Source organism: Thalassophryne amazonica, chromosome 2, assembly GCF_902500255.1.
Source record: "Thalassophryne amazonica chromosome 2, fThaAma1.1, whole genome shotgun sequence".
Lineage (NCBI taxonomy): Eukaryota > Metazoa > Chordata > Actinopteri > Batrachoidiformes > Batrachoididae > Thalassophryne > Thalassophryne amazonica.
The window spans coordinates 34,014,372-34,041,550 of record NC_047104.1 but is presented as its reverse complement, the minus strand read 5'-3'; the positions used below and the strand labels follow the sequence as shown (position 1 = coordinate 34,041,550).

Sequence of the window (27,179 nt, the reverse complement as noted above, 5' to 3'; positions counted from 1 at the left end):
GTTCATGGCAGTGTGAGCAGCCACACATTTGTGAAAAGTGGTGGACTGAACAAAGAATTTTCAGTTTCAAATTGCCTTTTTTTTTCAAATGATAAAAAAAATGACATATTTACAAATACAGATTTATTTGTAAAACCCACCACACGTTTCAGTAACTGTGTGTTATACCCACACCAGCCAACCACTGATGTCAGGAAACTAATTCATATTCATAAGGGGTTAAGGCCTTATGACAGTTTGCATGGTACAACCACAAATGTACTCACTCATTTGTTTCCCACAAATAACCATTTATTCTTCACACATTTACTGAAAATTACAGTTTATTGAAAGGACACAGAAAGGTCAGGTAACACAGAGAAATGTAGCTAGGAGTTACTACTCAGTGCATGGCACATTCTCAGGGAGACGACCCATTGTGAGTCTTTGGCTCTTTGCCTCTGTGGGTGTTAAAGGCAGAAAGAGTGCTGTAATATTAAACACTGAACAGTTGGCCAGCCAACTTGAGCCTCTATATTTTATAATGTGGAGGAGTAAATTAACCTGGCTACAATGAGTAACAAACAATATCCTAAGCTGGGTCATAGTAGTAAGTTGTAGTAGTTTGTCTTCATCAATTGATATATTCATCACAGGATACAGCATCTGACCTCACCAGTGCAAAGGGACTTTTTTCTAGAAAGATCACACATTTAGAAAGCAGTGTCCTTACTTGAAATAAAACTCAAAAGAAAACAACAAATTAACAATCATAAAACAAGTTACCAGTGTAATTGCTACCTTTAAAATAATTTCTAGAATGCATGCCATTTTACTATGGAGAATTTCAGATGATAGTTTGTTGACAATTCCAGTGCCTCAGTTGTTGCAAACAGTGCCGATATGCATTTGTGTCATAGTGTGTGTGTTTGTGTGTGTGTGTGGGGGGGGGGGGGGGGGGGCACACACGTGTTTGTTGTGCGAGTGTGCCGGTGTGTGTGCTCTTAGAAAGATCCTTCAGGCGACGCAGAAGTTCTGCATTCTGGATGGCATGCCGTCCGCTCAGTTGTACGTGTGCAGCTTTGTCTTTTTGCTGCTGCCGCCTCCCTTGGCTTTGTCGCTGTCATCTGCGAGCTTTGTGTCAAGTTTTCCACTCTGTGCTTGGCTCTGTTGCTGTCAGGTTCACAAGATAAAGATTCATAATGAGTAAGAGACTGACATTAGAATGTTCCACAGCAGACAAATGGTGCAATGTGAGCAGGAAATCTTTAAAAACAAAATGATCTCAAAATAATTTCACGATGATATGGAGTATTCCCTCTGGAGTTTTTGTACACAGGATAGCTTTACTCTCATATTTATATTTTAGAGTGTATTAGACCCTTACTTTAAGCCTTTCTCACAACCCACCATATGTGCTGCGACGTCACAAAAACCGTCTGTGAAACATTGGCATTTTCATTGCTGTAGATGTTCAAAAACTGCCTGTGGAGATTTGTTGACATTCATCCATTTTCTTTATACACTTACTCCAATCAAGACTTTCTGGGGCGCTGGAGCCTATCCCAGCAGTCATGGGGCATGAGGTGGGGTACACCATGGACAGGATGCCAGTCTGTCGCAGGGCCAAATACAGACAGACACACCCATGGTCAATTTAAAGTTTCCAATTCACCTAACCTGCATGTCTTTGGATGTGGGAGGAAGCTGAAGCACCCGGAGGGAACCCACGCAAACACAGGGAGAACATGCAAACTCCACAGAGGAAGGTTAACGAAAGGTCTCATGACCTTCTTGCTGTGAAGCAACAGTGCTGACCGCTAAGCCATCGTGCTGCTGGCTTGTTAACATCCATCCATCCATCCATCTTCTACCACTTAGTCCAATTAAGGGTCGCGGGGGGCTGGAGCCTATCCCAGCAGTCATAGGGCGTGAAGCGAGGTACACCCAGGACAGGACGCCAGTCTATCGCAGGGCCACAAATAGACAAACAAACACAGACACACCCACACGCACACCTAAGGACAATTTTAAAGATTCCAGTCCACCTAACCCGCATGTTTTTGGATGGGGGAGGAAACCGGAGCACCCGGAGGAAACCCACGCAAACACGGGGAGAACATGAAAGGCCACGGGAATTGAACCCATGACCTTCTCGCTGTGAGGCAACAGTGCTAACCACTAAGCCACCGTGCTGCCCTTGGTTTGTTAACATGCAAATGAAAATTCTATGGTTCTATGAAAAATCCAAAATGCATACATACAGCTAATACCGCTAGTATGACAAGTCAGTTTGGAGCGACTCATGTAGTGATTTCGAGCTGTATATGTATATATATATATATATATATATATATATATATATATATATATATATATATATATATATATATATATATATACGTATACGAGGTCTGTCCAAAAAGTATCAGACCTTTTTATTTTTTTCAAAAACCTTATGGATTTGAATCATGTGTGCTTACATGAGCCAACCTTGAACCTTCGTGTGCATGTGTGAGTTTTTTCATGCCTGTCGGTTGCGTCATTCGCCTGTGAGCAGGCTATGAGTGAGCACTGGTCCTCCCCCCTCGTTGGATTTTCATTTCGAGGAAAATGTCTGAACGATTGGAGCAGCGCTGAATCAAATTTTTCCAGAAACTGTGAGAGACAGCCAGGTGGAAACCATTCGGAAGATTCAAACGGCTTTTGGTGGCTTTTCAGTCGAGTGAGTATCCGAGGAATTGTGTAAGAGCTGGACATGTCACAACATGTCCTGTGAGACTTCCAACTTCCGCACGTCTTTCATTACAAAATCTCCTGTAACAATGGAATGTGCCGAAAAAGTGCTGATGTCCACCTCTTCTGCAATTTCTCTGGTAGTCAGACGACGTCCCGGATCAACACAGTGTTCACTTTGGAAATGATCTGGTCGTTTCAGCATGTCGATGGCCGATCGGAGCACGGCGCACCCTCTGCCATTGTGCGCCGTCTTTAAACCGGTTGTAACGCTCCTTAATCTGTGTGATGCCCATAGGATCGTCACCGAAAGCCGCCTGAATCTTCCGAATGGTTTCCACCTGGCTGTCTCACAGTTTCTAGAAAAATTTGATGCAGCAAAGCTCCAAATCGTTCCACCTCGCAATGAAAATCCAACGAGAGGGGAGGACCAGTGCACACACAAAGCCTGCTCACAGGCAAATGATGCAACCGAGGGGCGTGAAAAAAAATCACGCATGCGCATGAAGGTTCAAGGTTGGCTCATGCAAGCACACATGATTCAAATCCATATGGTTTTTGAAAAAAATAAAAAGGTCTGATACTTTTTGGACAGACCTCGTATATATATATATATATATATATATATATATATATATATATATATATATATATATATATATATATATATATATATATATATATGGTAAATGGACTGCATTTATATAGCGCTTTTCCAGCTGTATCAGACGCTCAAAGCGCTTTACAATAATGTCTCACATTCACGCCGATGTCAGGGTGCTGCCATACAAGGCGCTCACTACACACCGGGAGCAATAGGGGATTAAAGGCCTTGCCCAAGGGCCCTTAGTGATTTTCCAGTCAGGCGGGGATTTGAACCCATGATCTTCTTGACTCAAGCCCAACACCTTAACCACTAGACCATCACCTCCCCCCATATATATATATATATAAACTGAATAGAATTGCTCATCAAATTTATAATGAAATCCTTCATTTTCCAGGATTTCATCAACATCCCCTCCCAACGTTAAGTAAAAAATTATGTGCCAAACATCCTTCTAGATCACTTCCATCATTGAATTATCTTTTTTTTTTTTTTTTTTTGGCAGGATTATTTGTCTGCTCACAAAATTTCATTAAAATCTGTTCCTTACTTATTGAGTTGTCCTGCAAAAAGATAGACCAATGGCAGGTGAAAACATAAACTCCTCAGCAGAGGTAACAAATAAGAACATTTATATATGTTTTTATATATGCATGCCCTCTCCCCTCCCTGATGGACATTCACAGCTCCCGCCGCCTTAGCAGAGCCCTAAACATCACTAAAGACAGCTCCCACCCTGGCTTTGAACTGTCTGACCTGATGCCCTCGGGTAAGCGCTACAGGTGTATTAAGACCAGAATAAACAGACTCAAAAACAGTTTCTTTCCCAAAGCGGTAACCATACTGAATTCCTGCATACATCGATGATAATGTGCAACATTCCATCCCATAATGTGCAATATTTATCATTTTTAATAATGTATATAATAACATACTTATTCTGCAATGTACATACCATCCAGGACCGTGCACCTTACCTTCTAATGTTTACATCATATATATATTTTTTGATACATATTATTTGATATTGCTGCTTTTCTTCTCACTTGCCTGCACTGATTTTGGAGTTGGCCTTTAATCTCGTACATCATATAATGACAATAAAAGGCATTCTATTCTATTCTATTCTGTTCTATTATTTTTATTTTTTAAGGTGCATCTTTTAGCTAGCTTTATGTCCTGCTTAGTGTTGGGAAAGGCACATTTTATCCGTATTGTCAAGAGGATAGACAGGAATCACTTCATAAAGGGCTGGTATTGCAGCTTTGTGTCAGTGTGAAAACTGCAAAATTTGCATTATTTAGTTAGACTATTACAGTGAAATAGGCCCTGCTGGGGGTGCAATGGGTCACTAAACCCACAATTCAGATTGGATCATCATCTTGTGTCACAAATTGGATCACTTTTCAAATAAAAAAACAACACACACGTTTGACCATGGCCCTAAATAAAAACAAGATATCCAATGTTTAAATAATATTTTAAAATATATAGGAGGCCTTTTTGGTCAGCACTGAAGTGCCAAGTTCAACTAGCCACAGCACAGATTACTGACAAATCAAATCAAATTTATTAATTTGTATAGTGGCAGGGTCACCTCAAGGTGCTTCACACAACACAGTTCGAAACCAGAACAAAATTAATTCAAAGATCAAAAGGCAGAATATGAGTAAAAACTCGTAAGAGTAAAAAGAATTAAAAGAAACACATAAAAACACAATATACTAATGATAAGACTGGGAAAACAAATGGGTCTTAAGTCTGGACTTAAAAGTCTCCACACAATCTGACTGCCTTATTTGCACAGGGAGATCATTCCAAAGAACAGGGGATGGATGATAAGAGAAAGCTCTGTAAGCCACAGACTTTTTATTCACCCTTGGAACACAAATAAGTCCTGCACCCTGCAAACGCAAGGTCAGCCAGGAAGGGAGGTGTCAGTCCATGAACAATTTTATAGGCCAGTAACAGAGTCTTAAAATCCGATCTCAGAGATGGGAAGCCAATGAAGGGATACCAGAATGGGTGTAATATAGTCAAACTTTCTGCTTCGTGTCAAAAGTCTGGCAGCAGCATTTTAATCCAACTGAAGTCCCCTAATGCTGGACTGTGGTAAACCAGAAAATAGAGCATTGCAATAGTCCAATCTACAAGTGATAAATGCATGCATCAGAGTCACAGCATCAGCCATAGACAGGATGGGACGAATCTTCGCTATATAGAAGAAAGCAGTCCTCATAATGGGCCTCATGTATCAATGTTGCGTACGGCGATATTTGAGCGTATATGGGGTGTACGCCAAAACGGCGGCACTACTTGGCATTTATCAATGTGGTCGTTGGCGTACGCTGCGCTGAAAATATACACCAGGTCGAGAGGTGGCATAAATTATACACCAAAATGAACCAGCGCTGGAATCCACATAAAAATGAAGATGATCAACATGATAAACAGTGCCATTATACAAATCAATGCATATGTTACATAAATAACACTTTCCTGATTATACTACATAATAATCAATACAAATCCCGCCTTTGCAGGATTGCTATGGAGCACGATCCGTGGCCACAGCGCTGACTGCAAAGAAAGTGCTGCTCGCCTTTTTCTCCAGACTTTGAGCCTGGAGCCAGATCAGCGCTGAGCTTAACTTCATGTGGTGTGATCGTTTTAGACTATGAAATTGATAATAACAACTGTAGTTTCGTCATTCCCTTAATTCGCCCGTGCTGCAACCAGGTTTTCTTGTCTCCATTCGGTTGTCACAATAAAATAAATACAGAAATACATTTAAAAAATAAAGAAATCTGACAGATTAGGCATGTCTTATTAATTGAGTGAGCAAATATCCACATGTCAAGAATTATTGACATGTGAAAAGAGAATACAGTGGTCCCTCGCTATAACGCCGTTCACCTGTCGTGGCCTCGGAGTCTCGCGGAGTATTTAGTCCAATTTTGCATGCCTTTTTTTTTACAGTGTTCTGTGTTCTGCGTATCTGTTTATAAGAATCTTGTTGCCCAGAAGAGAAAAGAGCGCCAACAACTACTCATAACTGTGTTTGTCACACGGACACAGACACCTGCTGCAGCCAGATGTGAGTGGGAAAAGGCGCAGCGCCAGGACGCAGAGGCCCGATATGTGAAATACTGGTGAGTCACTATTAATAATTTCTTATGTGTCCGACCTCGTTCGTTGATCGTTACAATTAATTTGTTTGTGCTAAATGCCATCATAATTATTTATAGGAAAATGTTCTATTTTTATTTCTCAAACAAATGTTTGGGCCTGAAAACAGTTTGGTATTATTTTCCTACTAAGGTTTGAACTTTGAGAGTGTTTACACACGAGAGAAAAGTGAGAAAATGTTCATGCCTGATTGAGAAAGTGTATAAATTGTGTAGTGAGGGGTTTTACAGCTTTGAAACGTCTATAATAATTGTAAAAAATAACGCTGACTATGTTGCGGTTTCGCGTATTACGGGCTATTTTTTAGAATGTAACTCCAGCGATTAATGAGGGACCACTGTAACACTTTATTGATTATATACTACAACACAATTGATACGATGGCCACTTTTGATGCTCTATTGGCATGCGTCATGATTGGTGGAGTTCTTTTTCATTTCCGTCTTCCGGGCTTCCATGTCGTAAAATGAGGGTGTGTCTGAAGCGGAGTCTGAATATTTATGGGCGTGTTTATTATAATTATGATCGTTTCCACCCGCCGCATTTATCAAGATCACGTCAGGCATATGCTGGAAATGGGCAGGTGCGCACTGCTTGATACATGTCACGGCGACTTTGGTGTATTTCAAGTTTACGCCGTAAATTTACGCCACAAGTGCGCAACATTGATACATGAGGCCCACTGTCTCTAATGTGGAGTTCAAAGGACAACGTAGGATAAAAAATTACCCTAAGGTTCCTCACTTTGTCTGTACGATGTATAACACAAGAACCTAAGCTAAGCAGTAGCTGGTCAAATTGATGCTGATATCTTGCTGGACCAAGAGCCATCATTTCAGTATTATCAGAGTTTAAAAGTAGGAAGTTACTAGAAATCCAGCTTCTCACTGATGCAAGGCAACCTTCTAAATATTTTATGTGAATGATATTGCCAGCAGTTATCGGCATGTACAGTTGAGTATAATCAGCATAGCAATGAAAGGCAATCCCAAAACACCGCGGAATATGCCTAAGGGGTGCTAGATAAAGGGAGAAAGGCAGGGGGCCTGGGGCGGATCCCTGTGGAATCCCGAATTTCATTTCTGACAGGGCTGGAAACAGGAGTTCTCAAGAAACACATGGATATTAGCCAACTCCTCAGCCGCATCCTGCTGCCCACCTTCACCCTGACACACCTGCTCTTTCTAATTTGTGCAAAGGCCACAGGATACAACATTATTTCAAAGTTTTATTAAACATGTATTGTATTACCATTAAGACAACAGTATTTGTTGACAATTACTTCAGAGTCCATTAACATCTTTTTTGTCTTTCCTCTTTTTATTTTTTTTTTTTGGGTGGCTTGCAGCCACCTTAGCCCCGGGATACTTCACTCATTGATGCACCCTGACCCAAGTCATGCCAAGCAGGCAAACCACTGGCAAGTGTTTTTTTTTTTTTTTTTCCTCTTGAGACCAGCTATGGGCCATTAAACAATTAGCTCCTGCCATAGGTGTTGTCTTGTCAGTGGGCCAAACATCTGTTGTCACAACTATGTTGTTACTTTATAAAACCCCATTTAGGAAACACTTGCTTTTGAGTCAGCTATATGTCTAGCGTAGTAGCTGCATGGTCAAGTGTCACAAGTGGGCTACGCTAGTGTGACCATTTTGTTATGTAAAGACTAAAATAATAAGTAAGCTGCTTTGGCTGCTCCCTTGTTTTCCCTCAGGGTTGCCACAGCGGATCCAAGGTGGACCTGCATGTTGATTTGGCACAAGTTTTACACCGGATGTTCTTCCTGATGCATGTCCACATTACATGGAGAAATGTGGTAGGGGTGGAGTTTGAACCGGGAACCTTCTGCACTGAAAACAAGTGCACTAACATGCAAATTGAAATGTATTTGATACTTAGTACAAAAGCATTTGTTAGCAATGACAGCTTCAACACGCCTCCTGCATGGAGAAACTAGTCTCATGCATCGCTCAGCTGTGGACCTCTTCTATGAACTCTGATCTTTAGATCGTTCAATAGATTTTCCGCTGGATTCAAGTCAGATGCTTTATTTTCATTCTCTGAAACCAATTGAGAGTTTCCTTGGCTGTGTGTTTGTGACCATTGTCTTTCTTGAATGTTCACCCTCATTTCATCTTCATCATGCTTGTAGATTTTTTTCAAGAATGTCATGGTACATTTTTCCATTCAGCCATCTTTTAATTATATGGAGTTTGCCCATGCTGGATGCTGAAAAACAGCTCCATACCATGATGTTCCCACTTCCAAATGTCACTGCTGGTATGGTGTTTTGGGGGTGATGTGCAGTGCCATTTCACCTCCATCATGGTGTGTATTATGGCATCTAGAATATTTCGTTCCAGTATTTCACAGGCTTGTCTAAATGTTAAACAGCAAATTTTAAATGAACTTCAACACATTTTTTCTTCAGCAATGGAGTCTTGCATGGTGAGCGTGCATACAAGCATGACTTATTGTTTTCTTTGAAACAATTATACATGTAAATTCCAGGTCTTTCTGAAGCTCTCCCACAGCTGGTGATCTAGTTAGGTGTTTAAACAAATAATGAATGATCTCCTTTCATGCTATGGAAAGATTATTTTAATTTGTTATGCCATTCAACTCTGCTTTGCCTCATTGAATGGAACATTCAATCTTTCAACGCATACAAAATTGCTTATTGCACGCAAACATTCATTATTTATATGGTCTTCATCTAACAATTACTAAAGGTTAGTGACAATAACACTACAGAATAAGATAAATCGTATTGCCAAAATTCTGTCAGAACGAGTCAACATACTGAGATAGGGAAGATAAAATAATTTCCTCCCATTTGCTGCCCCACACTTAGAGAACCGTGGTTTAGAGGACGCTGAGGTTGCAAGAAAAGTTTCTCTTAAAAAATAAAACTAAAATGTTGCATTTCTGGCTGCAGTTGGCAGAGCCTTTGATTTGGAACAGCCTTGTCAACCTATAATGTAGGTTTTAGAGTGATTGCTTTTAAGGATGTACCCAGTGAATTGGGGCACAGTGTTCTCTGGGCTTCATTCAAGCCAAATAGAAGATAGTTTACACACAGAACTCAGGATGACTGGAAAGCGGCAGATCTCCTTTAAAGAAGCGTACTGACAACAGTAATGGTTTGTTACTGCTCAGTTTAATAACAGCAAGTTTTGGATGATGTCTGTTCACCATCTGCCTAAAACTAAAGTCCCTTCAGCTGCCCCCTTGTTTTTTCGCTCAGGGTCGCCAGCTCCGAGGTGAATTCTGCATGTTGAGTTGGCTCAGTTTTATGCTGGATGCTCTTCCTGACAAAACTCCACATTGCATGAGAAATGTGGGGGGGGGGGGGGGGGGGTTGAACGGTGAACCTTCCATACTGAAACCAAGCACACTATAAGCACTTGGCCACCACCTCCTTCTTCACTTTCTCTGCCTATTTTCACAAATTCCCTCAAATATTTTAAAACCGTGGCACAAGGCTTCACTGTATTGCATTAAATAAGAAGTGAGTCTTACTGGTAATTTAAATAATTCTTGTCATTTTTGGCATGTTTAAACACAGTACCACAGACCCAAGAGAAATCATTCACCAGTTAAAGCATCTGCTCTGTCTTTGCCCCGTCACTTTGAATGGCTCACAGGATTGCTGCCTCTTTGCATACTACAGAGATTCATACTGCATAACAGACCGGGAGAGTTTTATCACCAGATGTGGAAAAAAATAAATAAATCACATTACTGTCAAGCATGCATCAATGTAGTATCTCTTCAAATGTAAGACTTGGAGATTGTGTGCAGAAGCAAATATATGATTCAATGACTCTTCAGTATCTCTTAGTTCCACCTGCAAGCACATTTGATCTCTTACTTAATGCACCCACGTGGATCTGTGCCAGCTTCAGTTGCTGTCCACTTTCATGTGGATTTAGAATGTTACTATTGTGTGTATCCTATTTTCCAAGATGGAATTCTACAGTCAATTTTAGAGAAGTGAAAGAAGACAAAACACAGTTTTGCATTATTAGTTTTATTAATATATCTTTAAAAAATGAGCCAGAATCAAAACTTAATAATTAAAACCGCATTGCCATGCACAATTGTAACTGATGTTTTAGTCATTACTTAGCTTTTGTAAATACATTTAAAAAAAAAAAGATGGAAGCCTGTGAAAGGACTGTGAGCAAAGCTTGCACCACATGTTATACTGTAGTAAATAGGAAACTACAACAAGGTTAAAGTATAAAAAATAAAACACAAAAACAATAAAGAAAAGCATTGACCCCACTGGCTCATGTTGGTTAAATTCCCTCAAGGCAAACAATTGCAAAACCATTTTATATACTGCAGATTCATATTGATGCCATGTTTTATTCATGCTCAAGTCCCAAAGGTTTTGGAAAAAGAAAATCTCTAATATGTATGAAAAACACTGCAAAATAATCACATCTGTATTGTCAAAGCAGCTTATGACTTTGGATCCTTGTAAACTACAGTCTCATTTTTACAGAGTGGAGGACAACGGCAGCAGCCTGTGGACTGTGTGGGCATGTCCTAGTGAACATTTTACTTCCCATTGCTGCAGTGATGCTACAGTGCATAGTAATATTCACTACTAAATGTGTATTATCCCTCACAAACATAACATAAAATGTGGAAAAAGTGAGGGATTGTGAAAGTATTCACAATCCCTCACTTTTTCCACATTTTATGTTACAGCCTTATTGTTGTGTGGGTTGCTGAAGAGGAGGTACTGCTGGCCCACCACCAGAGAGCGCCCTGCCTGAAGTGCGAGCTTCAGGCACGAGAGGGCGCAGCCGCCTCACGGGAATGGCCAGGAGTGACAGCTGTCATTCATCAACTCATGACAGCTGTCATCTATCACCACATCATCAACACCCCATAAAAGCCGGACAACATCTCCACCCCGCTGCCGAGATACCGCCTACCTTCGGAGGTAACTTCCTCAGCCATATTCTGTGCCGTATCGCACTTAACTGTTATCTGATTACCACAGGAGTTCCTGACTGCTTGTGTCAGCTGGAGGCTGAGCTGGTCGTGGACAACAGGGTGATGAACCACACCCTTCCCGACCCGTGAAGACAAGGGTTTGTTTCAGGTCCTGCGAAAGACTCTGTTGTATTTGCGGAGGTGGAGGTGTAATTCCCACCTGCAATCCCTGAACTGTGTGCGAGGAGTTGCTGAGTGTCACCACACTCACCTCGCTTTCTGTCTTGTTTCCTGCCAGCAGTACCAGATCCGACAGCCAGAGACGGTGGCCACCTAGGGATTCAGGACTTGGCGGCTCCAGTATCCTCCGGGTTCGGTGGCAGTGGAAATCGTGTGGGATCTGGCTCTTCTCTGGACGGACGTCTCCTATCCTCGAGCCTGCCCACACGTTCCCTTTGTACATTTGACTCTAATCCAAATTCTGCATTTGTCTGTATTTCGTTGTGCATGTTTCACAACAGTAAAGTGTTGTATTTTGGCTCATCTATTGTCCGTTCATTTGCGCCCTCTGTTGTGGGTCCGTGTCACTACACTTTCCCAACACATTCCAAAATGGATTACATTTTTTTTCTTCAAAATTGTACACACAATACCTCATGATGACAATGTGAAAAAAAAGTTATTTTGAGATTTTTGCAACTTTATACGAGGTCTGTTAGAAAAGTATCCAACCTTTTTATTTTTTTCAGAAACCATATGGATTTGAATCACGTGTGATTGCATCAGCCAAGCTTGAACCTTCGTGCGCATGCGTGAGTTTTTCCACACCTGTCGGTTGCGTCATTCGCCTGTGAGCAGGCTTTGAGTGAGGAGTGGTCCACCCCCTCGGCGGATTTTCATTGTCAGGAAATGGCGGAATGATTTGGGCTTTTTTTCCATCAGAATTTTTTTCAGAAACTGTGAGAGACCTCCAGGTGGACACCGTTCGGAAAATTAATATGGCTTTCAGGGATGATTTTATGGGGATTACACAGATTAAGGAGTGATCAAGATGGTTTAAAGACCGCCCACAACTGCTGAGAGCACGGCGTGCTCCCAGCCCCCATCGACAGGCTGACACCCCGCTGGAACAACCAGATCATTTCCAACGTGAAGGCTTTGTTGATCCGGGACCTCTTCTGGCTTTCACAAAAAGGCTGAAGATGTGGACATCAGCACTTTTTCAGTACATTCCACCATTTTTTTCATGGAAAGAAAAGCGGAGGGACGCGCCACGGAGCCGTTCATTACGCGGGACAAAACCACCTCGGTGTTGGTCTCACAGGACGACTTAAAGGTGGATTTCAATCAATCAATCAATCAATCAACTTTTTTCTTATATAGCGCCAAATCACAACAAACAGTTGCCCCAAGGCGCTTTCAGATGGATTCCTGTTGCTTTTCAGTCGTGTGATTATCCGATTATGATTGTGCATGAGCTGGACCTGCCCCAACATGTCCTGGAAGGCTTCATCACGGCGTTGCTTTGCGCCATGCAGCTCCACTGCGACGCGTGGAATTCCTCCGCACGTCTGTCTCAATGTGCCGAAAAAATGCTGATGTCCACGTCTTTTCACAATTCCTGTGCTAGTCAGACGACATACCGGATCAAGACAGCGTCCAGTTTAGAAATGAACGGCACATTCCACTGTTACAGGAGTTTTTGTCATGGAAAGAGGAGCGGAGGGACGCGCCACGGAACCGTTCATTACGCGGGACAAAACCACCTCGGTGTTAGTCTCACAGGATGGCTTAAAGGTGGATTTCAGATGGCTGTCGGTTGCTTTTCAGTTGTGTGATTATCCAATTGTGATTGTGCATGAGCTGGACCTGCCCCAACATGTCCTGGAAGGCTTCATCACGGCGTTGCTTTGCGCCATGCAGCTCCACCGTGACACAATGGGTTGTTGTGAATAGCATTTTGAGGGGAAAAATACTCCATTTTGGAATAAGGCTGTAACATAACAAAATGTGGAAAAAGTGAAGTGCTGTGAATACTTCCAAGGTGCATGGTCCACAAAGCAGAGTGTGTAGTGCGTTAGTATTTGTTGGTAAGTCATATGATATATCTCATACCTATTAAACAACTGTGCCCATTACACTGGAATCTAACAAACCGTTTTTCCCCTTCTCTTAATAACAGTGTTTTGTGCAATCACCACACTTTACATTACTACACAGCAAAGCACCTCCGCGTTGATAACCATTCGTAAGATTCAGGTGGTTTTCGATGGCTTTCAGTCGAGTGAGTATCGGAGAAATTGTTTAACAGCTGGGCATGTTCAAACTTGTCCTGTAATGCTTCCAACGGAGGTGTTTTGCTGTGGCGCAGCGCGATGAGCTGCTGGGTACTGACGCGCAAATCCGTCCGCACGTCTTTCATTACAAAATCTCCTTTAGCAGTGGAATGTCCGGATAAACTGCTGATCCCGAGCTCTTCTGAAACTTCTCTGTTCTCTCACGATGTCCTGGGCCAACAGAGGCTTAAATTTGGAAGTTTTCAGCTCGAAACAGGCTGACGACGGCGGCTCGGGGCGCGGCGTGCCGTCCGGCTCTGTGGGCAGTCCTTAAAGCGACAGTAACACTCCATAATCTCTCATCAGCCATTAAAATTTTCACCGAAAACCGTCTGAATTTCTCGAATGGTGTCCACTTGGATGTGCCTTACAGTTTCAGAAAAAATTTTGATCAAGCAAAGTGCCAGTCTCTCAGGAAGAAGTCAGACAAAGGAATTCCGACGAGGGGGGTGGACCAGTGCTCACTCAAAGCCTGCCCACAGGCGAATGACGCAACCGACAGGCGTAAAAAAACTCACGCATGCGCATGAGGGTTCAAGCTTGTCTGACGCAATCACACGTGATTCAAATCCATATAGTTTTTGAAAAAATAAAAAGGTCGGTTTCTTTTCTAATAGACCTCGTATTATTTTGATGGTTTGTATGATATGCATTTCGTTTTCCAATTAATTTTTCCTTGTGGCTGTTTCGATTTTTAGGTTTTATTATATCTCTCTCTCATTTTCTTTATTCGTCAGCTCCCCAAAATATTCCCTCCACCTTCTCAACATACTCTCCTCGCTTGTCAGTACATTACCATCTGCATCTTTTACCACCCCAACCTGCTGCACATCCTTTCCAGCTCTCTCCCTTTGTGTTGCCAGTCGGTACAAGTCCCTTTCTCCTTTCATACTATTCAGCTTCTTATACAGCTGACTAAATGCCTTTTCCTTAGTAGTTTATGTGCTACTCCCATGTTATTACCAAACTTGTCCACAAAGCAAAAATGTGTCAGTTTACATCTCACTGTCTTTTGAAGAGAGCAACATACTTTTCATGGGATTTATGTTGCAGTGGAGATGCAGAAAATGGTTTCTGCTCAGCAAACTAAATATTAATGCCACTCTGCACAAATGACATCTTACTGTTCATGGTTTGGGTTATCATGTAACCAGGTGTCACTCTTTAAAAAAGATTTGTAAGATGTTTAAAATATTTCCCATGTTGCTCAAAGTGTTCTACAATGGTATTTTGACCACTGCCTGTAAGTTTTAAAACATAGATGGTCTCACTAAGTGTCCCTCTCACTCTTGCAGATATCCTTCTATCACAATTCAAAAGTTACAATACACACACTACTTTTACAAGAGTTTGTCTTAAGGGTAACGGGAGGGCTGGAGCCTATACCAGGTGTCATAGGGGATGAGGCAGGGTACACCCTGGACAGGATGCCAGTTTGTCACAGGGCCACATACAGACAGACCTTTTTAAGGTCATGATAGTTCATCAAATTGTGTGAAGTTTGAGCAGATCACATTAGCTACAGCATCATCTAGAAAATTTGAATTAGCTGTCATAGTTTCTTCAAGATTCATGTTTGGTTGGGAAAGCATTTTTTGTGAGAATTTTTTAATGACACCCTTTGTTATATGGCTGGGGGGGCCTGGCTGCCGGTTTGTTTGTCTTTTGGTTTCCTCCCAGGTGGCGTGCGTTTGGGACTGAGTGGCTGTGTTGCTGAGGCTGTCAGGACCTCACCCTGATCACCTGCGACTCGTCAGGACTCACAGCTGTGGTGCATCTGGATGGATTGGAACATGTTGGCATTTAAGACTGGAGTGCACAGTGTGTATTTGCCAGAGACTCGACCTTGTGACCAGACGGGTGAGATCGTCGTCTCGGGAGCCATCTCATCAGCAGCGGATGCTGAGAACGTCCAGGTTTGATGCACAGTCTGTGAAAGAGGAGGGGGTGAGGTTTCACGCTCGTCAGCACACTTCCTGAGGTACGTTAGATTTTGTGACTAACAGTTATACAGTCAGTAAATGTGGTGTCCCTCACACCTTATTGTATTGAGCTGTTTGTTAGTCATGTATCAGCTTTCACTGCAGTGGAGTTTTGTGAACTGATTGTTCCATGCCTGCAGGTTGGGAAGCTGATCAGTAATCAAGCCAGGAAGTGTTTGCTGTTTGTACACCTTTAAGTGTTCTGTGTGTAGAGTGTGGACTCACATAATGGTTCCTTCTTTCACAGACTCGGTTGTTGCGGCCACCTGGGGGGTGTCGGCGGGGTCCTTGGGTCCGAAACAGCTTCTGGCTCCGGACCGTTAGCGCTGCTGGGAGCGCACCACGCCAGGCCGCACCTTTTTTATTATATTATCACTGTTATGTATTAAATTCAGTTAGCCTTTGAACCGTGCTCTGCTTATTTCATACTGGGTCCTTCAAACGCTGGTCGGTTCTCCGAGCTGCGTCCGACACATAACACCCTTTTTAACATTAAAACATGAGATTTGAACATGATGAGTGGATCTTTTCAGTGATATGATCTAAAGGCACACCATCAATGCTCTATGTGTCATCTTGCACAATAAAGACCTCATCATACCTGCCAAAAACAGAAGAGGACAGAGATCCCTATCTGTGTGATGCATCTCCATTAATCAACCATCATCAATTGTTCATCCACCCTCCATAACTTACAAAATGTGGAAAGGGAAGTAAAGCCCCTCAACATGTCTGTTGTCAGAATTGTCCTCCAGAAAAACCCAATATGTCCTACAAATGGGAAATGTGAGACAAACAGAGCCCAATATGCCCTATAAATGGGAAATGTCAGGCATATCATGCCCCTTTGGTCACATTGTTACATAACACACCACACAAGATTTCTTCCCCAAAAGGACACTCCTCTAGACCTAATAGTTTCTTGCTGTAGAAGGCATAGCATATTTTATTGAGTGAAGCTGTGTTGTGCTGCCTTGGTGTGTTGGTCCCTCTCCCTTACTGTTTCTTGCAGGCACTGCCCATGGAGCTGATGGTCTACACCTGGGCACAATCATTGCCAGCTGTATTTATACCCTGGTTCATCCACTTCGCATTTGCCAGAATCTCCATTGTCCTTAGTGGTACCTGGCCCTTGTATCTGCCAGACTATGTCTATATCTGCAAGTATGCTAGTCTCAGTAACCTGTTTATTGTTCTCAGACATTTTCTACTACCAGTCAGCTCTGTGGGTAGCCACCTGGTCTCAGTTCCAGACCTGTTCCAGCCTGTGCCTTCTGATTCCAGTGACCTCCTTCCATTTCATAATTCCATTTATTCCTGTATCCATTATTGCAATAAATTGTTACTCCTTTTACTCTTTTTCAGCTTCCCACTTTTTTGGGTCTACATTTAATTTTGCATGGCTCGGCCATAACAAAGATAAGATAAGATAAGATAAGACTTTATTGATCTCACAGTGGAGAAATTCACATGTTACGTCAGCTCTTAAAAAACACACAAGATGGGTGTGAGTAGAGGAAAATGTGCATCAAACAGCATGTGCAAGGATAAGCAATAATAATAATACTTGTAACAATACAATAAAATAAGAAAATGAAGTAGAAATAGAATATATATATATATATATTCTATTTCTACTTCATTTTCTTAAGGTGACATTAGTGCTGGGATTTGTAAACAAGTTGTTATTGCACATGATTTGTGGACATATTAATATTGCATGTGATTTGTGGCCATATTATTGCATGGCCACAAATCACAGCAGGGAGGAATGACCTGCGGTATCATTCCTTTTTGCACTGAGGGTGCCTCAGTCTGTCACTGAAGCACTACAGTCCAGTGCAGAGGGTGAGAGGAGTTGTCCATGATGGATTTGAACTTGGCTAACACCCTCCTCTCAGCCACCTCCTCCAGAGAGTCCAGAGGACAGCCCAGGACAGAGCTGGACTTCCTGACCAGCTTATTCAGTCTCTTTCTCTCCCGCTCTGTGCTGCCCGGGGCCCAACACATGACAGCATAGAGGAGAGCAGAGGCTACAACAGAGTCATAGAAGGTCTTAAGCAGAGGCCTGCTCACTCCAAAGGATCTCAGTCTCCTCAGGAGGTGGCGGTGACTCTGGCCTTTCTTATACAGGGTGTCAGTGTTGTGAGTCCAGTCCAGTTTGTTGTTGAGGTGAACACCCAGGTATTTGAAACTGTCCACGATCTCTATGTCCTCGCCCTGGATGTTCACCAGTGGGTGATGTGGTGGTTTCCTTCTGAAGTCAATCACCATCTCCTTCATCTTACTGGTGTTGAGACACAAGTGGCTGCGCTCACACCAGTCCACAAAGTCTGTGATGACCGACCGGTACTCCAGCTCGTTCCCCTCAGACACACACTACCCACAATGGCGAAGTCATCAGAGAACTTCTGGAGATGACAGCTGTCCATGTTGTAGGTGAAGTCCGAGGTGTAAAGGGTGAACAGGAAAGGCGAGAGGACAGTGCCCTGGGGGGCTCCGGTGCTGCACCTTACCACCTCAGACTGGCAGCCGCGCAGTCACACGTACTGCGGGTGGTCAGTGAGGTAGTCGATGGTCCAGGCGGCAAGATGTCCATACATGTTGCTCAAAGTGTTCTACAATGATATTTGACCACTGCATGTAAGTTTTAAAACATAGATGGTCACACTAAGTTTCCCTTTCACTCTTGCAGATATCCTTCTATCACAATTCAAAAGTTACAACTAATACACACACTACTTTTACAAGAGTTTGTCTTATGGGTCACGGAAGGGCTGGAGCCTATACCAGGTGTCATAGGGGATGAGGCGGGTACACCCTGGACAGGATGCCAGTTTGTCACAGGGCCACATACAGACAGACAAACACATTCACACCAGCACATACACCTACGGACAATTTAAAGCTTCCAATTCACCCAACCTGCATATCTTTGGATGTGGAAGAAGCCAGAGTCCCCTTGAGGGAACTCACACAAACGGGAAGCACATGCAAACTCCACACAGAAAGGCCACAGGTGGGAATTGAACTCATGACCTTCTTGCTGTAAGGCAACAGTGCTAACCACTAATCCTTCGTGCTTCCCTATGTTGCATTCTCTAAGGGTTAATTACTTTTTTTTAATAAGCTAACTTGTTATGATAAATTATAATCATGGAGTCATGTTTGACAGGGGTTTTTATTTTATTTTACTTTTTTGCACTTTGTGTTTAAGGAATCAGTACCTTTTTAAGGTCATGTTAGTTCGTCAAATTGTGTGAAGTGTTGTGTGGGCCGCTGAAGAGGAGGTACTGCTGGCCCACCACCACCAGAGGGCACCCTGCCTGGAGTGCGGGCTCCAGGCACCAGAGGGCGCTGCCGCCTCACAGGAGCAGCCGGGGTGACAGCTGACACTCATCACCTGTGACAGCTGTCACCACTCATGATCTGCATCGGTATATCAGCAAGACGTCATCTCCACCTCTTTGCCGAGATATCGTTCTACCTGAAAGGTAATATCCTCAGCCTGACTGCTTGATAGAAAGCCCTTTTGTGATTTTTGTGAGTGATAACAGACTTTTTCTCCAACGAGAGGTGGAGGTAGCTTCCCTGCCGTGTAGATTGCTGGGTGCAGACGCACCCACGTTTAATTGTGTTTTTGTTCCTCGCCAGCAGTACCAGGTCCGACACGCGGAGGCAGTGGCCACCTGGGAGTTCGGGACTTGGCGGCTCCAGTATTCCCGGGGTCTGGTGGCAGAGGAAATCGTGTGGTTCCGGTTCTGCTTTGGACAGGCGTCTCCTATCTTCGAGCCTGCCCACACGACACCTTGTAATTTGACCTCTGATCTATTGTGTAATCTGTTGTGTTTGTTGTGCACGTTCGCAACAGTAAAGTGTTGTTATTTGACCTATTCCATTGTCCGTTCATTTGCGCCCCCTGTTGTGGGTCCGTGTACTTACACTTTCCCAACATGAAGTTTGGCTTTGGCTGTGGCTTTGGAGGTGGCTTTGAGCAGATCACATTAGCTACTGTCTGTCTGTGATCATCCCAGCATCATCTAGAAAAATATGTGGACATATTAATATTGCACGTGATTTGTGGACATATTATTGCATGTCCACAAATCACAGCAGGGAGGAAAACTGCGGTATCATTCCTTCTGGCACTGAGGGTGTCTCAGTCTGTCACTGAAGGAGCTGCTCAGCTACAATACAGTCCGGTGCAGAGGGTGAGAGGAGTTGTCCATGATGGATTTGAACTTGGCTAACACATTCCTCTCAGCCACCTCCTCCAGAGAGTCCAGAGGACAGCCCAGGACAGAGCTGGACTTCCTGACCAGCTTATTCAGTCTCTTTCTCTCCCACTCTGTGCTGCCCGGGGCCCAACAGACGACAGCATAGAGGAGAGCAGAGGCTACAACAGAGTCATAGAAGGTCTTAAGCAGAGGCCTGCTCACTCCAAAGGATCTCAGTCTCCTCAGGAGGTGGAGGTGACTCTGGCCTTTCTTGTACAGGGTGTCAGTGTTGTGAGTCCAGTTCAGTTTGTTGTTGAGGTGAACACCCAGGTATTTGAAACTGTCCACAATCTCTATGTCCTCCCCCTGGATGTTCACCGGTGGGTGAGGTGGTGGTTTCCTCCTGAAGTCAATCACCATCTCCTTCATCTTACTGGTGTTGAGACACAAGTGGTTGCACTCACACCAGTCCACAAAGTCTGTGATGACCGACCGGTACTCCAGCTTGTTCCCCTCAGACACACGACTCACAATGGCGAAGTCGTCAGAGAACTTCTGGAGATGGCAGCTGTCCATATTGTAGGTGAAGTCTGAGGTGTAAAGGGTGAAGAGGAAAGCTGAGAGGACGGTGCCCTGGGGGCCCCGGTGCTGCACCTTACCACCTCAGACTGACAGCCGTGCAGTGGTCAGTGAGGTAGTCGATGGTCCAGGCGGCAAGATCTCCATCCACACCTGCATCCTCCAGCTTCCCCCGCAGCAGCACCGGTCTGATGGCGTTGAAAGTGCTGGAGAAATCAAATAACATGACTCTCACAGTGCTCCCATCGGTCTCCAGGTGGGTGAGCACTCACTGTAGCAGGTAGATGACAGCATCATCTACCCCGATGTTGGGCTTGTAGGCGAACTGCAGTGGGTCCAAGATGTCGCTCACCACGGTGTGGAGGTGAGACAGGACGAGCCGCTCCATGGTTTTCATGAGGTGGGAGGTCAGGGCAACTGGTCTGTAGTGCTCTGGTTCCTTGGTGTGCAGTGTTTTGGGAAGCGGGACCACACAGGTGGTCTTCCACAGGGTGGAGACCACCCCCAGGCTGAGGCTCTTGTTGAAGATGTGGCTGAGGACCTCACAGAGCTCATCTGCACAGGTCCTCAGCAGCCTCAGGGAGATCCCATCAGGTCCTGCTGCTTTCCTCTGCTTTAGCCGGAGGAACTGGCCTCTCACCTCAGTTGAAGTTACAATGAGGGGGGAGGGAGGGGGAGCTGAGGTGTGAGCTGAAGTGGGCTGGTGCTGAATACAGTCCGGGGAGAGGAGGGGCAAAGTCCGGGGTGCAGTGGAGGTGACCAGGGGAAGAAGGTGGGGGGTCAGAAGGACTGGAGGGCTGGCTGCTGGAGATTCTGAGAGGTACATGTTCATCCAACCACGTCTCCGTGAAGCACATGAGACTGCAGCCTTTATACATCCTCTGGAAATGGGTTAGCGCTGCTCCTTGGTCTTGTTGTGGAGAGACCTAACATTCCCCATGACCACAGATGGAATATAAGTCCTTCTCCACTTCGTCCAGCCACCCCTGCAGCCTCTCTGTCTCCTTCATATGTCTGCAGGTATGTCCAGGTGCTCAGCATAGTGGGGACCCGGCCCACTGTACATAGAGTCTCTTATGCTCAATTAATTCTACCCCTCGGCCATTCCCCTTACCCCTTCCCCTCCATTTTGTGCGGGCACGAGAGAAGAGGGGTGTCTCAATTCTCTTTTGGAGCAAGGCGGAGGGGAAGGCGAAGGGCTACAAACCACTCCGTTTGGAGTGAATCTGGATCACACTCCATTTAGAGGGGTAGGAGGAGCTTACCGCCGTCTCGGAAAAAACAAACATGGCGCTGAAAGAGCCGCACAAATGAAACGGCTTTCATTACAAATTAGGCTGTTTAGAAAGTTATAACTTGCCAAAAAAACTTTACAGGCAGTTGTCTATGACAGCAACGTGTATGCTGCTGGATGCATGTTGCGTATATTGTCGTTCTGAAGAATATCGTAACTTTGCTCATGCGCTGAGGTGTTATAATGCATATACACATGAACGCTACGATAAGACACTTATATCTCACAATGGAGAAAATCATGATAAAGGATAAGCACGTTAATTTGTATGTTCAAGTCTTTGGATATCAATCCCTGCTGTTGGATTTCAAGGTCTGTAACGTGTGTATTTTGTAAACAAACAGGGAGCCCTGACCACACTCGTCTCCTAATAAGCTTTCAGGCAGAAAATGAGAAGAAGTTTCATCAATGAGAATAAGTTGGAAAATATATACACACACGTATATGTGTAACACATAACCTGACATCCTAATAGACTGCTATTATTTGTCAAAGAAATTTCTAAAGGAAATAGGGCTGGATGCAAAAAAGGGAGAATTTGAAAAAGAAATATAAGTTTAACAGAACTAGATGCAGCCCATAACATACATACAGGTGCTGGTCATATAATTAGAATATGATGAAAAAGTTGAGTTATTTCAGTAATTCCATTCAAAAAGTGAAACTTGTATAATGTATACATTCATTGCACACAGACTGATATATTTCAAGTGTTTATTGATTTTAATTACTAATGAATTAATTACTAATCAATCAATTAATGATAAATAAACAATATTAATTATTACTATTATTGATTGATTATTATTAGTATTATTAACATTAATCAATTACTAATTAATTATAATATTAATTATTATTATAAATTACAAATCAATTAAATTACTTAACATGACATGATTGCGATGCATCGAAGAAATCTGCGACTTCTATTTTCTTTGAATTTCCGCAGAAAGGCGAGAAATAAAAAGAGCAAACAGGCTACTGCAAAAGATACATTTCGGTTGCCATGTTAACAAACGGAGACAGTTTGACACGGGCAGCTTTTTTTTTTTCTCCTAAGGCGGAGGGGTGTCTCAGTTCATAGGGCTAGAGGCATAACCCTTCACCTTACCCCTTGTTTTAAAGGGGTAGGCGTAGGGGTAGGGCCAAGGGGAAGGGGTACAAAAGAGAATTGAGATTGGGGGTTAGTCCAAGCAGCTGATCCCGGCTGTAAACAATGGGACGTCCGGAGACGGGGACAAAGGGATTTCCCTGCGCTGCCTCACAAAGTGCCGAAAGAAGCAGAAAACTAATCACAAGCGTTACAAAAGTGGGTTTCCCATGTGCACACTTGCACAGGGTACCACCCGCTGCAAATAAACAATAAAGCACTATTAAAAAGTTTAAAAATAGCCAAAGTAGGAAAAGAGGGGGTAGAGCTGAAGAAACAAGCAGCTGCATCGATAGGGCCATCTTGAAAAAAAAAAATCTACAAAAAAAAAAAACTTTATCTCTTATATAAAAAAACAATGCACTCAATCCTTTATTTCCCATTGAAGGGCAGCCAATAGAGCAGTTTTTTTTGTTGTTGTTTTGTTTTTGCCTCTCTCTGAGTCCACCAATGACAAATAATGCATTTGTACCATTGTCCATCATCTTATAATTGATTCAAAGCTAAAGTGAGCTGTTTTTGGAGCCATTCACACCCATATGACAAATAGAACAAAAGAAGTAAAAGAAACCAACGTCAATACAACATGCACCTCCACCTTGTTGACACTTTGCTACCATTATCCCACAGTTGGTGACTGAAAATCAGAGCAAATTCACAAGGCAGAGTTCATGTGTGCAGTAGCTAAGGTGGGTGAAGATTTGGGTTGCCAATATGTTGACCTGGGTGCAATTCCCAGTCACTCTGCCTGTGTCTGTGTCTTTGGACAATACACTTCATCTGCATTGTCTCAGTCCACCCAGCTGTAATTGGGTACTGGCTTTTAGTTGGGAAGTAACCATTTTAAGACTGACCCTGACCAGGGCACGTTGAAGACGCTCACCCAATTCACACTATGGAAAACAGGGATTAAAACCTGCCATAATGAACGTCACAGTCTATATAGGACTTGCGTCTTTTTAGATGATATGCACATATGGATTGTGGTGAAATTAATTGATATTTATAGTCTAACAACACAAAAAATTCACTGTCTCATATAAAAAAGAATACTGTTTCTTCAAAATGCTTTGAATCTAGTCAACTGTTGTAATGTATTAAAACAAAGGAACTGTCACACATCCATAAAATATGCTTGTTGTAGAAAGAAAGCAGTGAAGTCCATTTATTGAGATCTGTCTGAAATATTCTCATTCTTGTGCAATTTATCCATGTCTAAAAATGGATTGCTGCCACTTGGAATGCAAAACCTTTGCTGAGTAGAACTGCAAGGCATTGAAATGAGATGCATTGCTTTGCTGTGCCATCTGCCACCTCCAAACAGGTGTGACTCAATTCTGTAATGTGATGAGTGAAACAGTAAGGCACACGTCTGTCAGGTCATTGAACATCACTCACTTGAGGTTACAATGGCACAAAGAATATTATATTCAAGCCAAATGGTTGCTTTCTGTTTAGGTGTGCTGCACAAAAACTGGGGAAGTATTTGGTATTGTGCACAATCTCTTACTTCACCAATGCCATCTATCCACCCCTTACCCATCAACATTTTGGATCGGTCACAAGGCAGTTCTGATTGTTAATGGCACAAAAAGTTTTTTTTTCTTTCTTTCAGGGCATGGGGGTGCAGCTTTCCCATAATGTAGATTCCAAATTACTGTAATTAGTCAGTGCTAATTAGAGTAGTAGATCAAGAGAATCATTGTGGGGTTATGGTTCACTGGAGAAAGAACAAGGAAATCTAACTGCTGCATCCACTACAGTTAAAAAAAAAATCTAAAAAATTAACAACAATCACGTGAAGCTCACCTGTGTAGCTCGACCAGCTTTTTGCTTCCTGAAGCAGATTCCTCTGTCTGATTCTGGTAGCAGTCACCACCGGTCTGAAAGAGGAGAAAGAAACATATCAGAATGCAGAACCCATTATGTCAAGCTGTGCCAGGTGTGTTTAATGCAAACACAACACAAGATATAAAACATCCATATTAACATCCTTCAGATTTTCACAGTGTTGACACAGTTTGAAGCGCATTAATACTTCAACTGCAGTCTTCAACTGCAGTCTGGCCTAATTTACATTCTTGCATTCTTGTCAGTGTCTCCAGTTGATGTGGTCATTACTACAGAAGTGGTACACCCCATCTGTGTCCACCCATGTAATTTTTCATTTGACACAAAAGTACACAAGGATCTTTTCATGAGAACTAGTACCAATGACATCCAGTTCTCACCTGAGGTCACTGGTTATTGTCCATTTCTCACACCTATACTGGTCATTGCTAGAACATAAAAAATGGTGGAATGGCTCTGAGTCCTTTCTTGTTCACAATGGTGATGGAAAGGCAAACAGAGATCACCCAGGAGTCGCCATGGACTATGATGTTTGCAGGTGACATTGTGATCTGTAGTGACAGTAGAATGTGAGTAGAGCATAGGTTGGAGAGGTTTAGATATACTCTGGAAAGAAGGGGAATGAAATAAATAAGACCGAGAATATGTATGTGAATGAGTGGCAGCCCGGTGGAATAGCACAGACAGCAAATGGATCCGGGCCGGATGTAGTCCAACATCCGGTACCAATCCTGAAAACAGATCCGGTCCAGACAACTTTTGCACCCTGGCCCAGATCCGGCACAGCTCCACTTTAGAGTTCTGGAATAGATCCGGACCAGAGCTCAACCACATCCGCAAAAGACCAACCATTTACAGCCCATATCTGGCACGGATCTGGGACAGATGTGGTCCGCAACACAGCACTGTGGCAGAAACATGGTGTTAGCATAAGCAATTTTATCTGCACTCGACAGAAACTATCCATTAGCGTTATAAACTCAGGGCTGTGAAAACTCCTCGAATCCGCGGGATGCGCGGATTTCATCATGGGGGGGGGGGGGGGGGTGTTAGTGTGTACTCTGTAATCGTGATCGTCAATGAGGTTTTTTAATTGCTTATCGCAAAGCGTTTTTTTAATTTATTTATGACAAGCAAGTTTTATGGGTGTAAGTTCCGTGGATCGGAGGAAACTGATTTGTATCTGTACCACACAGATCAGTGTCTGTGGATCAGTGTCTGCCAATTGGCGGGATGCATGGAGTTCATCATGGGGGGCCATGATGAAATCCACGCAGAGTTTTCACAGTCCTGAGGTTATAACCACTAATGGATAGTTCTGCCGAGTGCAGATAAAATTGCTTATCATTATGCTAACCCCATTTTCCTGCCATGGTGCCGTGATGCAGACCACATCTGTCCCAGATCCATGCCAGATATGGGCTGTAAATGGTTGGTCTTTTGCGGATCAGGTTCAAATCTGGTTCCGGATCTGTTCCAGAACTGTAAAGTGGAGCCGTGCTGGATCTGGGCTAGGGTGCAAAAATTGTCTGGACCGGATCTGTTTTCAGGATTGGTACCGGATGTTGGACTACATCCGGCCCGGATCCAATTGCTGTCTGGGAGTGCAGTTACGAGGAGTAGAAGTTGTGAAAGTAGATGAGCTTAAATACTTGAGGTCAACTGTCCAAAGTAATGGAGAGTGTGGTAGAGAGGTGAAGAAGAGAGTGCAGACAGAGTGGAATAAGTGGAAATAGGTGGCAAAAGTGATTTGTGATCAAAGTATATCTGCAAGAGTGAAAAGGAAAGTTTACAAGAAGGCAGTGAGACCAGCTATATTGTACAACTTAGACATGGCGTAATGAACAAAATGACAGGAAGTGGAGCTGAAGGTGGCAGAGCTGAAGATGCTGCAATTTATTTTGCGGTGGACAGGATTAGGAATTACCATTTCTGAGGGATAACAAATTGAAGGATGGTTCAGAGACATAGTCAAAGAGGCGACATTGAGATGGTTTGGACATGTGTAGAGAGAGGATAAAGGGTATATGGGAGGAGAATGCTGAGGATGCATTCACCAGGCAGGAGGAGACGAGGGAGGCCACAGAGGAAGTTTATGGATGTGCTGAGGGAGGACATGCAGGTGATGCAGAGGACAGGGTGAGATGGAAATGCTTGTAGCAACCCCTAACGGGAGCAGTCGAGAGAGCAAGTAGAAGACACAGCGGGTAAAATAAGTACTGAACATGTCACCATTTTCTCAGTAAATATATTTGTAAAGGTGCTATTGACATAAACTTTCACCAGTTGTCATGTTCATATGCTTT

At 43.3% G+C, this 27,179-nt stretch overlaps 1 long non-coding RNA gene across 1 annotated transcript; it reads right to left on the bottom strand.

Annotated features, from left to right (window-relative positions):
• Nucleotides 1-273: 273 nt before the first annotated feature.
• On the bottom strand, nucleotides 274-24,926 carry LOC117523344. The gene is made up of 2 exons (XR_004564482.1): nucleotides 24,832-24,926; nucleotides 274-1,152 (listed from the first exon to the last, which is right to left on the bottom strand). It is a non-coding gene; the product is annotated as an uncharacterized LOC117523344 (long non-coding RNA).
• Nucleotides 24,927-27,179: the final 2,253 nt, after the last annotated feature.